General features: G+C 45.2%; 1 protein-coding gene and 1 long non-coding RNA gene across 2 annotated transcripts in view; one reads left to right on the top strand and one right to left on the bottom strand.

The window, feature by feature from the left end:
• Positions 1-8445, top strand: part of LOC109285834 (uncharacterized) — a 65566-nt gene extending 57121 nt beyond the window's left edge. The window contains exon 2 of the long non-coding RNA XR_009462645.1: positions 8155-8445. This is a non-coding gene — a long non-coding RNA (uncharacterized LOC109285834). The remainder of the gene's footprint in view (positions 1-8154) is intronic.
• The window catches only part of COL28A1 (collagen type XXVIII alpha 1 chain), a 189983-nt gene extending 174712 nt beyond the window's left edge, over positions 1-15271 (bottom strand). Inside the window, exon 1 of the mRNA XM_019498073.2 lies at positions 14281-15271. The gene's annotated coding sequence lies outside the window, so the exon portion shown is untranslated. The remainder of the gene's footprint in view (positions 1-14280) is intronic.
• Positions 15272-15371: the final 100 nt, after the last annotated feature.

Here is a 15371-nt window from a genome sequence, read left to right as displayed (position 1 = left end):
AGCTAAACCAGCTTGCACAGCTCTTTGCAAAAGCAGGGAATCTGTGGGTTTATCTGCTAAAAGGAGAAATCCGCATTTCCTCTGATAAAAAGGGGAAATCCATGGTTTTCTCTGGTTTTCCATGGGAAATGGAAAACCTGGATCCCTGGTCATCAGCTTTTTAGTTCCTTTTTTTGCCTGTCTGCAACTCCTACCCGTCCCTCTTGACCTTGGCTTCTGGTTCTTGATTTCAGGTCTTTTCTTCATTTCTTTTGCTGCTTATCAGCTCTGGTCTCTAGATTTATGACCAATAGGCTAGACTGTCTGTGCCTTTGTATCCAACAAATGCATTGTTTACGTGTTGTTTTCAAGTGCTCTGTGTTGACACTAGAGTCAAAAGAGAGTTGCTTTATGGATTTTTAGCTTTTTTCCAATTTTTCACTTGATCATTTTGGGCATTCAATGCAAATGTCATGTGGATAAAGTTAAAAAATATTAAGATGTACAGCTTCCAGATGCAATGAACTCTGGCTAGCCATGTGCTTGTTAAATTTGGCAGTTATCACACACATCTGATATTCTGACAATAATAGTGTTTATATTGGGTGTGTTTCTCTGCTAGGAAAGTCTGTAGATTTGTATGGTCAATATTCTTAGGGTAGATGTGATTATCTTTTATTAGACCAACTAAATAGATGGAAAAAAAATGTTCTTTGCAAGTTTTCAGGCACAAACACCCTTCTTCAGGCATATGGAGAGTCTGCTGGTGTTTTGTGCTTTCCTGGGTAGAATAGAAGCCAATATGCAAAATGCAGGCCTGTGAAAATGCACATGTGTTGCTTGAGGATCAGAGGGAATGGGAGACTATAGGTGTGAGACAGGAAAGTGTGGGGAGGGGAGAAGGGGAAATGTGGACCTGGTGATAGAATGTAGCTGGCAAAATGCAGACAGGTTACCTGGGGTTATCAGATGGAGGAGACTGAGAAGAATACCCTCAATCACCACCTCACAAATCTCAAAAGAGCTTTCATCCAACAAGGACACGCCTTTAGAGAGCGAGATCATACTTCTGAAAGAACCACCTGGATACCATGTGAAGAATTGATTGCCTCAGTACAAACAGAAAATCCCCACGAACCGTGCACCATTAGTTATGACATACCATCTGTAGCCCGGGTACACCCGGGGTGTGCCCTGCCTGCCAGTGGAAGGAATGGGGTTGTCAGGCAAGAGTGCTAAGATAGGGACCTGCCACCTGGGAGCAATTCCCTCTCCTCTCTACAGAGCCAAGCAGCAAGCTCCGCAGCAGCAAGCAGCCAAGACAAAGTGCTTAACTATACACAAATTTATTGCTACAATAAATAAATATGAATAAGAAACATTAAATGTGTACAGTAAAATTAGTATGTGACACCATATACAAAACCCTGCAATCAACAGATGGCACCACTTTGAGTGACAGCAAAAACATAAACTGGGTGATTCACAGCATATGCAATAATTAACCCCCCTGCACAGAATAAGCATTAACACTTCGGAACAGGTAAGTCAAGGCATCAACAAAATGAACACACATGAGCATCAACTTAAATAAACCCAGGTAAGTTGAGATAGCAATACCATAGACGTACACAGGCAACAATGCGGGTAAGTTCCGATAATAGGCAATAAACACATACAGGCAATGAAGATAGATAAACCTATATAAACTCCCTTAAAGAGTACCCATAACTATATTAACCTCTACAGTATGAAACAACAATAATCACAAAATATGGGGGTATATTCAGCACCCCACAAGGTGTTCCCTTGACCCCCTTGTGGCAGCAAAGCCTGATTGGCCATGGCATCAGTTGGGCCAAAGCTCTCTGATGGTGACCTGGAAGCACACCAGGCATGTCCTGGGGATGCTGGCTCCAGGACAAGCCCAGCTAAGAGGAACCCGCCAACCCCGGCAGGAGGTGCAGAACGCAGCAGAGGAGTTCAAAACACACCCGGACACAGTGGAGAGGGGGACCAGAAGTGGATGCGGTGGCTCCACAGTAGCCACACGCTGGAAGGCAGGCCCCGGCAGGGATGAAGGGTGGGAATCGCAGCAGCAAGTGACTGTCACCAGAGCCGGCTCAGAGGAGCCGGATCAATTGCTGGAGAACCAAGACTGGGCCCTTGCAGTGACAACTACTGGAGGCAGGCCAGGAGGACCTACAGGCAACACAGTGTAGCTGTGAGCACTGGGCCTGAACACTGAGAAAAGAAAGCTGAATTCCCCTAGCCTCAGTTTGTGAACAGTGATGTGAGGACTTTTAAACTCCTGAGTGGGAGGGGGAAATGTACTGGCACGGAGGATTGAGTATACCTTCTCAACAGTGCCGGGAAGAGACTGTTGCAAATTCTGATTGAACATGATTTTTCTGTGGTTGCATCTGGGAGATGCTAGGCAGGGTGTAGGGAAGGCGGAGCCCCAAAATGCAGGACCTGTGGCGTCTGTGTGGAGGCTATATGAGGATAAAGATCAGCCTCTCTATTTTCCATGCAACATCAAAGTAATGGCAGGAGAGAACTGATAGCGCTCACACAGATGCCCTAGTCGGCAAGCTGACTATGTATCAGAGAATGAATATCCACTCTTCAGGCTGGGGGTCCTGCCAGTCATCAAAGGACATGGACAGGAGATTACACCCCTTCCCTTTGGGGGCCCTGGGATATGGACCTTCCCCTCCCCCCACAATGGAGGGTGGAGGCTGCAGACCCTCCTCTCCCAAACCCACCTCCCCTATGGGACCCACTTCCCCAGCAACTCATGCTCCCGCTCTGAAGCAGCCAAGGCTCACCCCTGGTAGCCAGTCTCATGAAGGCCTCTCTCTAATGGAGCCTTCAGTTCCTCTCAATGGCCTGGTGCCCTACACTGGGTACCCCAGGCTGTCCCATGGGAGCCAAACCTTTACTGGCTCCAGTTCCCCAGCTTCACACCAGGGATCCTTTCCTTTCCCAGGCCCTGCTCTCCGCACCAGGGCTCTTCTAGTTTAATGCAAAGCCACACTGAGGGGCTTCAGTTACTTGGCCTAGAGCCGGGGCTAACTTGAGCAGCCTCAAGCTGCTCCCAGGGCCAGCTCTCTGTGTGCCAACCTGCGCACTGTGTGGGGCCCAAGCAGCCTTGAGCTGCTCCCAGGGCTGGCTCTCCATGCACTGACTACACAGCTGCCTGCTGAGTTTGCAGGCTCAAGCCACCTTGAGCGGATCCTAGAGTCTGATCACCGTGCGCCAACCCACGCACCATCGAGGCTCAGGCAGGGTCCCGAGGATGGCTGTTTCTTGAGCTCCTCTCTCCTAGCTGTCCCTCACCATGTCTCTCTCTTCCCAGCATGCTGAGCATGCTCTCCTTTTATATGCGTCAGAGGCTCCACCCCTAAAGTTCCCCGGACTTGGCAGGGTGCAATCTCAAACCAGGTCCAGACTACTACTTGCCCCCTTCCTTCAGGGAAAGGGCGTGGCCTTGCTTACCCTGGCTTGCTTCTGATTGGCAGATGGGCTCCACCAATCGGAATTGCAGAATCTCAAGCCCAGGACATATCCAGAGCTCAAAAGGTAAGTCTGCTACACATCCCTCCCTGGAACCTGTACAGAAAATCCTCAAACAATTGCAACCCATACTCAAAGAAGACACCATTCTTAAAGAGATCTTTCCAGAACCACCCATCTTAGTCTTTAAACAAACACTGAACCTTGCCAACCTCATCACCAGAAGCAAACTTCCTATGGCCCAAACAGTGGCGATTCATAGAGGGTGCATGGGGATGCACGTGCACCCCCTGAGAGTGCTGGTACAGCCCCTGTCAGGCCGCGCTCCCTGTTTAAGCAACGGGCAGGGGAGCAGGCAGGAGCACCAGTGCCCCCCCTGCGAGTGCCATCTGGGAAGCCCAGCAAAAGTGGCCACACTGTTTCCAGAAGTGGCTGTGGAACTTCTGGAAGCGGTGCAGCCACTTTTTGGTGAGTGAGATAGGCTGCGGTCAGCACAATTGCCTGCTGGGAGACACCCCTGCCCCCTGGTCAGTGAGATCAGCTGCCGGGGGACCCCCCCCAGTCACTGACTGGCATCGGGGGGGTGCACATGCCCCCCCCCACTTAAGAGGCATCAGTCACCCATGGACCCAAAGCACACTGGATAGATCCAGACCATGCTGGGACAATAAATGTAAAACCTGTCAGCACAGCTCCACCACTCCCACAGTAACTACACCCCACAACAGAACTATCAGCATTCTATTGGCCCTGAAGATTGTTCTCGTTATTTAAATAATTATTTCTATGCCTTCAGTTGAAATTGGTTCAAGGCATATAGGAGATTTTTTACACATGCACGCTATACTGTATAGTGAGACTGTTCCAGAAGGCGTGACCTTTTATACCTTCTATCTCAGGCTGATGTTCTGATCATGCATTTTGATGAGAAAGCATGAGGTCACTTCTAGTTCAGCATGATTGACGTGCAAAAGTATAGTAGTGTGTGCACTATATGCTGATTGAAGGGCATTATCCTTTTGACAGAAACGTGTGCATCATATGCACAATTTAGCATGTATTGAAAAGATGAGTGCCATGTGCATCCCTATTATTATTGGCTACTCATCCTGAGAAAAAATATATATGAAGAGTGGCCTTTTTTGGGGGGTAGGGTTGTTCTGGTTGGGTACTGGTCTTTGGGTAGTTCTCCAGTGCATCTAGTATGTGGGGCTGCTGTTGAAGATGCCTTTTGCTGGTTCTCACAGCTGTTTGTGGGTTCTTCCAGCCTCACTCTTCTATAGTGATAGGTAATGTATAGCCCTGTGTGTATCTAATCTCACTCATGTTCTCTGTGTTATTTTGTCTGTGATAATTGTACATAGTTACTTCTGTTATAATAAACCATTTAATTAATTTAACTTTAATTTTGGTGTCCCTGTGTATCAATCCCTATATACCAGGCTGGACCACCTACCACAGCAGTATTTGAGTCATCCTGGGCCACTCATGTTCCCTTTCTGATCACTGTAATCTTTTTATCTAGAGCCGCCTTTCAGCCCTTGCAACTCTGTCTTGGCTTCAATTCCTGGATCTTACATCCGCACCTCCAGAAATATATGTCCCATCCAGTGCAATAAATACCCTGATGGAAAATATATAGGAGAAACCAAACTTTACTCTACCATTATCACCATTTTTTAAATCTGTTGTGAATAATGTGCATCTCCCAATCTGGTGTTCCATCTCCAATACTATGGTTACTGCTTACTAAAGTACTTAATCAAGTTATCATAGATAACTATGACAATCTTGTTTGCAATAGCTTCCTGAACTACAACACTTACCCCTTGCTATTTATGCATTCAAAAAGCAGAAATAGATGGGGACCAAATTGGGACATGTTTCTCACGTATCACAGATTAGGAAGTCTATTATATCAAGTCTCTCTATTATCCTGAATATTGCTGAGAGTCATAGTCCAATGTCGGAGGACATTAAGAACCTTGCACCCAGGGATGACAAATGTCACCTGCAGCTTTCCAATACTGAACCGACTGCCCATCAACCAATAGCATTCTGTGATTGTAAGCTTTCAGTGGATGATCGTCATGCTTTCTTCCACTATCAAAGCAGCGCTCATCTTGGCATCTCTGCACAATAGGGCTGGGGTGAGCTATGTACTGTAATGTTAGGAGTGAGGCCTTCCATATCAAAACTCTGAGCCACTGCATCACTATGTTTTATGTTTTTGTAGGAGGCTTACCTTTCAGAGCTTGGGTTGAATCCCAGGCTTGAGATCCTGCTGTTTTGATTGGTGGAGCCCATCCACCAATCAGGAGGCAGCAAGAGAAATAACATCATGCCCATTTTCTGAGGGGAGGGGGAGAAGAGCTCTCCTGGACCTGATTGGAGACTGGAAACTGTCAGGTCCGGAAGACTTCAGGGGTGGAGCCCTGGAGAAGAGTGGGGTTTAGAAGAGCTGAGGAGAGCTGCTCAGCAGGGCAAAGCAGTAGCCCAGGAAGAGCCCCTGAAGACTTCTATCAGCGGGGAGCGGGGGATGGCTCCAGCGGTTAGGCTCTCGGTCCACAGCACAGCATCCAGACCCTGGGAGCTGTGTGAGGCAGCTTGGGTCTGCAACCTCTGGTGTGCAGCCAGAGACACGGTGCACAGGCCGGTGCACGGAGCAGGATCTTTGGAGCCCATGGGGCGGCTCAGGTCCTCAACCCCCAGGATGAAGCTGGGAGCTCAGTGCAGGAGGCGCTGCACGGAGGGTGAGACACCCTGAGAGCCGCTTGAGGTGGCTCGGCTCTACAGCTACTGACTCGAGGCAGCAGCTCAGTGCAGACGACGCAGCCCAGAGGATCCAGGAACAGACCAAGCCCTGGTGCTGCATAAGACTGTCCAGGCCTCCAACCCCTAGCACAAGGCAAAGCGTCCACTATACACAGCAGTGCCTGCGTCCCTAAGCCAGGACGGTGGCAGCAGAGTCAGGCAGCAGAAAAACCCTGCAGAGACAGAGTGGGACTGCAGAGTAGTAGTAAGTTACCCTGGAGAGAGGGTCCCCACAGGGGAGCCCCCCCCCCCCATATATATAGGGTTGTTTTGTAAACTTGTACATGGATTTTTATATATATATTCCTAAGTCTGGAAGCACCAAGTCTGGAAGCACCTATATAATATGTCCTTATCCTTTAATGGTTTTGTTGTGATAATAAATTGTACACACGGGCTACATTTTATAAACCACAAGTGCCTCTCCACAGCGTATAGCTGGCCTGCAGTATCTGGCAACTGGCATTCATTCATCACGTACATTGTTCCTTCCTCAGCAGCTGTGGTACTTAGTTCTGCAAATAAAACTTAGTCCATCTCCCCCTCTGTAGAACAGACATGAGGCTGCACTGACCCATGTGGCATCAACACTTCTGACAGCAAGGAGGTAGAGACATTTAAAAAGAGAAGTGTGAGAAATATAATGGAAGAATTGTGGGGATTTTTTTAAAAACTAGCATTGGGAGAGTACCAAGGGATTGAACACAGGAGATTCAAGTCCTGACAGTTCCTTAAGAAGGCTCCTGCTATCCCACAATGCAGTGCAAAATGTCTACAAGATTGTGTTTAAGGCTATCATACAGGGACAGTGGGATACCTATCACCTCGTAACAATACAGCATCTCATTGTGATCTAGCAAAATGTTGATGCTGGCAGCTGTGTGCGAGTGGAGTGTTTCATGGTAAAAATATCTAGTGGAGATGTGGTCTAACTTGTACTGACCAGATGGTTACATCTCTGCAAGATGGTGCTGCTGCTCTATCAAATATGCTTCATCAAATAAGCAAGAGAAACTCCAGCCTGGGAGAATCAATATTTCTTTTACTTTTGAGATTATTTTCTTACCTGTTCCTTTGATCTTTTCTTGGGCAAATTTGGTTTTTGGTTGTAGCTGTGTTGGTCTAAGGACATAGGCAGGCAAGGTACTTAGTTTGTCTAATAAAAGATATCACACCTACTCAAAGAACCTTGCTTGCTTGAGTAAATGCACACCTAAAACTGCAGAAACACATTTTTGCTTATGTAACTTATTTCAGGTTATACGGTGATATATAATGTGTTGCCTACAGCTCTTCTTAACACTGCCCTCCCTATGGCTTCATTTTCATTGCAGCTGCCAACAATGTATGAATACAATTATATTTGTCTCCTTTCCCCCGTTCTCCTATGATGCTGTTTTTCTGGTTTAGGATTTAATCAACATTTTTGCTGATCAATATTTAGTGAGGCAATCCTTTAAATTACCCACTAAGAATGTAACTCTGTTACGGGCTTTATTTTTCTGTATTGGCACAGAAGACTCAGAATTGCTTTTCCATATTTTGCTTTTTTTTTTATACAGTACATACTAGTATATAGATCTGTTGATACATTATACCAGAATCTGAACCTGATGATCACTTATACAGGTGTCAGTTTTGCTATGACTTAAATTTGATGTTCAGACTTCCACTGACTTAAGAGAACTAGGGTAAGACCCTTCTTTGAGAAGGTCAGTACTGAGCCCAGGGAAAGATTCTAGATCATATTAAAATCACAAATAAACTCCTCAGCTGCAAAATTCTAGTTTATACTACCAGAAGAATGTTGTTTTTTCACATACTCAATTCTGAATTTTACAGAAATTGCACCGTGCTGATTATGTCTTCAGTGTGCAGAAGCCTTGGGTCAAAATCAGGACTAGAAAAATGACTCCTTGATCAGCCGTGAAGAAGATTGGGGCTCCACCTTGTGGACATAGAATAAATATCATGGGAAGATATTTAAATTAGTGGATGTGATGAAGATTTCATTTGTAGCATTTCCCATAATTTTTTGTTAGTCTAAGGAAAAAAAAACAAAATTCAGCCTACAATCATATTTGTTCATATAGAGTTGTTTTATTTGTTTTGAATAAAATAATCTGAAAATTATTTGCCTGATTTCTGGCTGATTTTCAAGTATAGCAAAAGAATTAATACTGAAACTCTCAGTGTCTTAATTACTCTTCCAGATGGTATGAACATGGAATAACCATATCTCTGAGCTAGAAACACAGAAGGACTTGAGCACCTAAGTCCAAGAGTATGATCCTCAGAACTCCTCCTATAATGCCACTCAAGTCTGGAAGCACCTAAAATTCCTAGGCACTTCAGTTTCTTATCTTGAGGTTTGACCCTCAGTCTTGACAAAGCTGAGCAGATAAGCTCAAAATTCATACTTAAGCCATATCATACACAGAATAGGCATTCCTTGACTTACCTTGCCTACATGATTTGTTCCAGTCAGCAGTCTCAGAGCAAAAGATTCTCGAGTCAAAGAATGAAAAAGCAAGCAAAAGCCTGACACCCTGGCTTAGTGTTTAGCAGATTTACATAAGAGAAATGAGACCCGAGTTCTAATCCTTGTTCCATTGAATGTTTTGGTGTTTTATTCTACCCAATTGTATAAGGGTCTTGCTGCACATCAGTGGTGACACATAGGAGGTGCACAGGGGTGCACATGCACCACCTGAGAGCGTTGGTGCACCCTCTGACAGGCTGTGCTCCCCGCTTAGGCCACAGGCAGGGCGGGCAGCTGGAAGCGCCTGTGCCCCACCCCCTGTGAGCAGTGGCTGGGGCGTGGGAGCAGTGGATGAAGCACCGCGGTCACTTTCAGGAGCTCCCTGGCCACTTCTGGGAGCGCTGCGGCTGCTTTCTGGTCAGTGCGATTGGCCCCGGGGGGATTCCCACTCCCAGTCCATGAGATTGGCTGTGGGGGAACCCCCCCCCCCCCCAATCACTGACTGGTTGCTGGGGTGGTACATGCCCTAAAGTGGCACCAGTTGCTCATGCTGCACATTCAAATTGAAGTTGGATAGAAACCAGCTATTGAGTTGTTACACATTTTTAAGCACTAGCTTTATAGCTGGTTGGCTCTTTTAATAGTTGAACAATCGCATTTACTGTGTAATAATTACATTGCAGGTGTGGCCAGTCTAAATTTATTCTGCAATTAACCAGTTAATTGCGTAATATATGTAACATGTAGCAGAAGTCTAACATTTATTGGAGCAGGGACTGAAATCCAGAAAAACTTCAACAAGAAAGATAAAGTCTGCATTTCCTTATACAGAGGTGGGCAATTATTTTGGCTGGAGGGCTACCTAATAAGATTTGGTGAGCTGTCAAGGGCTGCACACACAATCTTTCAGAAGATATAATTTAAACAAATTATAAATAAAAAAGAATCATATACTAAAAATCAAACATCTACTGTAACATACTTTAATTTTATTTTTAAAATATTTTTTTTTATTTATTTGTGTGTCCTGATTTATGTTTTTTTGAGTAGTGTATATAGAAGCGATTGTGTAATAGCTCAAAATAAAGTTCTACTCTTGTATATTGGTTGTGGGGTATGTGTGGAGGGAGTGTGGGGTGGAGGGGGCTGCCTGGGTGCTAGCTGCAAGGATCTGGCCAGGGAGGGAGGGGGAAAGGGAGAGGGTGTTGGAGGGAGAACAGTGCAGGCTGCCCTGAGAAGTGGGCTTGGTCCCATGCAGAGTACTGTGGGGGGCCAGATACAGTCAATTGGTGAGTGCCTGCCTGCGGGCCAGATCCAGTCGGCTGCCAAGCTGGATCCAGCCCCAAGGGTTTATTTTGGCCACCTTTGGCTTATACCCATTCTTAGTATTTAGGACATTCCCCTCAAAGGTAAGAGGTGAGAATTTTAACTCAGATCTCCTACATCCTGGGTAAGTGCTCTTCTCTCTGAGCTACTGTACAAAGGATTACTCGGTTGTTCATTTGTAGAAATTATATACAGTATTCAGTTACTTACTTCAGTGATTTCTTAGTCTTTTAATATTAAAAAGATTAAATTCAAGAAATCAGTCATAAATGAAAACTCTGGTGCTGTTATATAAGAATAACTGCATAATAAACAAGGTGCAACAATACTAGCATATCAGTATCTGTGAGCACTGGGGTTCAGTATTATTTAATGGGTGGCTTCATTTTCACCATTTTATTTTAATAAAAGCAGGATCAACTCCAGGGAAGATATTGGGAAGATATTGTAAGTCACAACCCTTCCTTTACCTGGAGAAATAAACTCTTCTTTTCCCTCTGGATTCTGTCATCCTTGAAGTAACAAAAAAGTACTGGAAAAGAAAACATGCTCTACTAGAAAGAATCTAACATGAAGCAATAGTATTTAAATCCTACACTTGCCTGAATACAAGACTTGCCAAAAACAATAAAAACCGCTGCTCCATCAAGTCTGATATCTTATTGCAAACAGCGGCCTCTGATGTGTCAGAGGAAGGTAGGTACAAGGCACACCAAAAGGGAGAGGTTACGTTATTTGCCCTGTCCTAACTTATAACTCTGGATATTACTGTTACCCTTCTAAATGCCTAAACTAGAGTTTTCCAATCTTTTCCGGCCCATGGCATACTGGCCGGATGCGGAGTGGGAGGGGGGTGGCACAGGGCTGGCCAGGGTGTGGTGCAGGTGCACAGCTGCAGTGGCAGTACTGCCTGGAGCCATGCCCAGCCAGAAGCCACACCCCGCCCAAGATTTCACGGCACACCTGTTAATGTCTGATGGCACACGGGTTAGGAAACACTGGCCTAAACCCTTTCTGAATCTGGCAAAGTGCCTGGTTTAACGACACCCTGTGTCTGTAAGTTCCACAATCTAATGACGTGATGAGAAAATATCATGAGAGAATATTTCCTTTTATAATTTTTTAATTTCCCATCTCTAAGTTTAATTGAATATTCCTTTGCTTTTGCATTACTAGACAGGGTGTATTTGTTTTCCCTATCTACCTCATCTAGTCCATTCACTACTAAATATGTACATTAAACTTTCCTTTGGAAGGTCAACAATTCCAGTCTTCTGTCTGTCTATATATGAGAACTTCTTTTTGCCTGTAATCATTTCTGTCACCTCTCTAAATCCTCTCAAATTCTATAATATATTTTGTGATATGCAGCATTTCAGATGAGGCTTCATTATTGATATGTATAATGGACAGGATAAAAATACAAGGAAAAAAATTACATCAGTTTCATACATGTCCTAGCAATATAGGGTTACCATATTTCCAGTACCAAAAAAGAGGACACCTGTGGAGGTGAGGGGTTATATGTTTGGGGGGGGGGGGCAGTGATATGCCTGGGTCCTGCCTCTGCTCTTCACTCCCAAGCCCTTGCCACCCCCAGCCCTGCTGGTGCCTGTACCTTAGTCCTGACCTGCAGCCCCTGCCCCCCCCCCCCCCCAGCCTTGCTGTCCACGCAGCGCGCACACACACACACAAAATCTGTCTCTCTTACCTGGGAGCGTGCCGGGCCTGCATGCAGGCCACATGACCCCTGACAGCCAGTCACCTTGCCTGCTGCTCTCAGCCCCAAACAGCCAGCGTGAGAAAGCAGAGGCAAAGGCAAAAACTGGAACATTTGCTCTCATTTCAAAAACCCATCCCAACACAAGGACAGGGGGCCAAAAAAGAAGATATGTCCAGTAAAACCTGGACATATGATAACCCTACATCTTATTTGCTGCCTTGGTCACATGTCCACTTTGAACCATGGTCTTCATTGACATGCAGGTCCTTTTCTTGGGTGGATGAATTAATCTGCATTCAACCATACTAAGGACGGAGGGTAGCGGGGGGAGGGAAAGGTGACTGTGTGTAATTCAAAATGGACAGTCCAGGATCTGGTACTTCCCATTAGAGAGACGGGTCAGAAATTGTTATATCCTGCTAATCAAAACCATACAACATTTTGTGTTGCAAGACGAAAATGTTTAGCTGCAACTGAAGAAATTGGGTGTTGTCTTTCCTCTTAATAAATTAAATCATTTGAGTCATTTGCAGGTGCAGCAAACCACAAGAGATTTCTCTTTTTAAAAAACATTTTTTTAACTAACATTTACTGACTTAATATGATTTATGATTTTACAGAACACTAGAAACAAGTCTCCCAAAACAAAATGACATCAAAGAAACATGATCTAGGACACACAAAATCATGAGAGAGTGTGTAAACAGTATTTATCAACATTTGCTTATTTAGCAATGACAAAACAACATACTTTTGTCTATCCCTCTCTACTGCTAGTCCACTTCCTGTCTGCCCAAGTTGTTTTTTTCATCGTCTCAAAATAATTATCCCTTATATTTTTACCAAGATTATTTGTACCATACAAATAGGCAGATACTATCAGAACAACTTCTGTTTGCCAAGTGTTTGGCAGGATGAAATTAATCAATTTTTCCAGTACAAATATCCAAGTGATATTACTCGCTATGGTTTTACTTGAATCTTCATCCTTATAGGTGCAGTTAAAATGGAAAACACATTAAATAGGCATTTTTCCTTGAAGCATAAATTAAGGATCCTCTATAATAATCCTAACTTTTCTCATTTTTTTCTGCATCAAACAGGGTTTGTGGCTGATCTTTTAATGTTTCCATAGAGCCACCACATGGACTCATATCCCAAAGGATATCTTTACATACAACTCTTGGTTTAAGTGAATGCAGAAAGCAGAATACAGAAATATGTTTTGTTGATTTCTTCTGAAACTACAAGATTCTCAGCTAGACTGTCTTACTCCTTAGCTCAGGAGTAAAATCATTTGGTATCAGGAAATAATTTAACCCCATGATCAAATCTGCACGGACTGGGGCAGGGGAAGGGAGGTTGCCTTCCTCTGATGCAGTATGGTCCCCTTTCTTGGATCTCTTGAGCAGACAAGGTTCTTTAGGTAAATCTGATATCTTTTATTAGACCAACTCAAAACAGTTGGAAAAAAAAATCTTTTTTGCAAACTTTTGGGCACCAGCACCCTTTGTCGGGCTGAGGAAGCATCTCCAGTCGGTGTGTGCTCTTCCTGGATGGAAGGGATAGTAAAGAAGCCAAAGGCTGGCATGCATGCAAGGCAGGCAGTCAGCCTCTGGCTTCTTTACTACTCATTCCATCCAGGAAGAGCACACACCCACTACAGATGCCTCCACAGCCTAACAAAGGGTGTTTGTGCCCAAAAGCTTGCAAAGAAGAATGTTTTCCAACTGAGTTGATCTAATAAAAGATATCAGATTTACCCAAAGAACCTTGTCTGCCCATGTCCTTAGACCAACATAGCTACAACCTACACCCTTGCATCTCTTGAGTGCATTTTAACAAACTACTTTCTGTCCTTGCAGTAGCAGGACACTGACAATGTGCTCATCCCTCTGCTTTACATGTGCCAAGTTAGGGTGGTTTTTGATGTTTTCAGGAACTGTACCTGGTAGTTGTGCAAGAGGGTCGTAGTTTTAAGGTTGGATTAGACCAGTGATTTGCAACCAGGGTGCTACAACATGATGTTATTACTGTTACGTGTGCAAACAGGATTCACAAGATAAACCCACAGATGTCAAATAAGAATCCATAGTGCCAAAGACAGTCTAATCTGTCATGGTCTGTTATTTGCAACAGAAGCATTTTTCTGTAGTAAAAGAAAACCCAGGTGAAAACTAAGAGTGGGCTTTTCTGAGGGGTGTCTCGAGTCTAATGAGGCTGAGAACTACTAGGTTAGATAAACACTTGTTATAGGGGTGCTCCAGCCTCGGGGGGTGGTTGGACTGGATGAGCTCCTGAGGTTCCTTCAAGCTCTACTCTTCTTACGATTCTAAATATTTTCCCTGTTGGTCACTAAGCCAAGTTTAAGAAAAATAGGACTAGTCAACAGATAGCTTTTTCTTTGCTCTTGTGCCCGGCAAGTTGAGATGCTTACCTGTCTTGTATGATGATGTCAGTCCTTTTTATTTGACCATCGATTTTATTGGACTTCTGAAGACTGCATTTTGTGCAAAGGAAGTCATCCCTCAACGCCCACACAGAAACCACAGAACCATTTGGGAAGTTCATTAGTATTGGGAAACTTACCACCTGCAGCTACTGTCATATATCTATTTTGTACACAGGACACGCTTTGTTTTCTGGATATCCCCCCTTTCTCTTGGACTACGTGACAAAATTAATGGAGCAAGTCTGTGTAACAGACTTTCTTGCCAAGAGTCCAGACATTTTTCCTATCTGCCTGTCATTTTAAAATGCCTCCTTCATAAAAGAAACATTTTCAGTTTATTTTCCTACAGATGACACATAGCCATCTGGATTTTGTCAATGTTTTGTTCAATGCCTCTCAACAATATTTTGATGGCGCGGATCCACTGTCTGAAGGCAAGAGACTTTCTGTGAATGAAGTGGGAGTTCGTTCAGCGGAGGGAAAGAGGTTTCAAAGGGCAGCTGTTGTTCCTGCTAGGCACAATACTTGGACACTCGATCTGGGCCAGCGCCACTGCGGATTCAGCTGGACAATGAGTTTCCCAAGGAAATAAGCCAGCACAGTGGAGGGCTACTAGGTTATCTACAACTAAGAAAAGGAGTCGCCTGTCTTGCACAGCCAGAGGCAAAAGAGGACACAGCTGTGACCAGGGGAGTGAAGACAACCAGGGGAAACCCTGTATCTGTAGGGGCCCCCTCTCCTGCCTATTATCTTCCTCCGACTTAAGCGGGCCTGCTCGTCCCAAGATTTTGTTAAGAGCCAGGACGAGGCGGGTCCTGCGCGCCCCGCAGCGGGACAGGGACAGCTCAGCAGCTCGGGCACGGGGCGGGCGGGAGCCCTCCCCCCAGGGCACGGAGCGCAGCCCGGGCCTACCCGGACCCGCTTCCTCGCTCCGGGCCCCGACGGACCAGCCCGTGACCCAATCCGAGGGCCGGCCCCGCCCCCACGGAAATAAGGTCAGAAGGCTCCACAAGCCCCACCCTCCTCCCCGCGGACTGAAGGAGAGCTCCCTCCCCCCGAAACCGGAAGTACCACAG

Source organism: Alligator mississippiensis, chromosome 5, assembly GCF_030867095.1.
Source record: "Alligator mississippiensis isolate rAllMis1 chromosome 5, rAllMis1, whole genome shotgun sequence".
Lineage (NCBI taxonomy): Eukaryota > Metazoa > Chordata > Crocodylia > Alligatoridae > Alligator > Alligator mississippiensis.
Note: the sequence above shows the minus strand (reverse complement) of the source record. Positions and strands in the feature narration are given on the sequence as shown.